Consider the following 486-nt stretch of genomic DNA (forward strand, 5'->3'; position numbering starts at 1 on the left):
ATCCAGTCTAAACCTCCCCTGCTTCAGTTTAAAGCCATCCCCCCTTCTCCTGTCACAACACCAATGCATGCGATCTGCCTAGCCGCTTTAGTATTTATCCATGTATAGATTAGCTCTTACTGCAGATCTGTAGGTCGTGCTCCAGGGGTGTATTTTGGGGGGCAGAACTCTGAAAATGCGATTGGAAGTTGGTGGCAACGATCACTGCTTCCTCTGCATGCTCCAGTGTAACTGAGATTATAGGCTGGAAAGCAGTTCATCACATCGTTCAGGGCAGGGTGAGGTTGGCCATGGGGAACAATTCCTTCCCCTTGGGGCTGTCAGGGGCTGGAAGGGGCTGCCCAGGGAAGGGGTCGAGTCCCCAGCCCTGGGGGGATTTAACAGCCGGGCAGGGGCGGTGCTGGGGGCCAGGGTTTGGGGGTGGGATGGCAGGGGTAGGGGAGCGGTTGGGCTGGGGGAGCTGAAAGGGCTTTTCCAGCCTAAACC

The 486-nt window shown here is 56.4% G+C and overlaps 1 protein-coding gene across 1 annotated transcript in view; it reads left to right on the plus strand.

The window, feature by feature from the left end:
* MELK (maternal embryonic leucine zipper kinase) overlaps positions 1 to 486 on the plus strand; it is a 24286-nt gene that overhangs the window by 809 nt on the left and 22991 nt on the right. The window lies entirely within an intron of this gene.

Source organism: Egretta garzetta, unplaced genomic scaffold (genome assembly GCF_000687185.1).
Source record: "Egretta garzetta isolate BGI_Z169 unplaced genomic scaffold, ASM68718v1 scaffold277, whole genome shotgun sequence".
Classification (NCBI taxonomy): Eukaryota; Metazoa; Chordata; class Aves; order Pelecaniformes; family Ardeidae; genus Egretta; species Egretta garzetta.